The sequence below is a fragment of the Mastomys coucha genome, unplaced genomic scaffold (genome assembly GCF_008632895.1).
Source record: "Mastomys coucha isolate ucsf_1 unplaced genomic scaffold, UCSF_Mcou_1 pScaffold21, whole genome shotgun sequence".
Classification (NCBI taxonomy): domain Eukaryota; kingdom Metazoa; phylum Chordata; class Mammalia; order Rodentia; family Muridae; genus Mastomys; species Mastomys coucha.
In genome coordinates this window covers 190,351,683-190,352,265 of record NW_022196904.1, presented here as the reverse complement: position 1 = coordinate 190,352,265, position 583 = coordinate 190,351,683, and positions in this window count along the sequence as shown.

Below are 583 nucleotides of genomic sequence, written 5' to 3'. Positions count from 1 at the left end.
GCTCATGGGTGTTTCCAGCCACAGTCCTCAAGTAGACTCTCAATTTTGTTATAATGGATATAATTTTATGTACATAGAACACTAGAATCTTGTACAGAATCTTTATTTCTACTTGTGCTTGTTTGAAAAGGAAAATACTCTTAATTTTGGTTCCTAACGCTGCTGCCTGTAAGCTCCCCAGCTTCATTTCTTAACTGCTCCCACTGGTTGCTGTCTGTCTGTGCTGTTACCCTGCAGTGGACTATGTATGCAAGTCTGAGCAATAGACAGAGGTGCCTTGGGTCAGAGTACTCTGATCACACAGACTGCCCAGATGGACAGCTTCATCAGACCCCTCCATCCCTGCACACCCTACCCAGAGCTGAACGGTCTACTGTTGCATAAACAGTAATATAGCAATTCTCCCATCCAGAGATCCAGACTTTGAGAGCTGAACGTACTGGTTCTGGAAGCAGTGCCTACTAAAATGTTTTGTGTCTGGCAGGGTGGGCATGCTTCATGATCAAAGGAACCAATGGTCCATGGACCAAGGTTTCCAATGGGTTGAGTGAGTGGGAGCAGTGTACTCAAGCCCTTCTTTTCC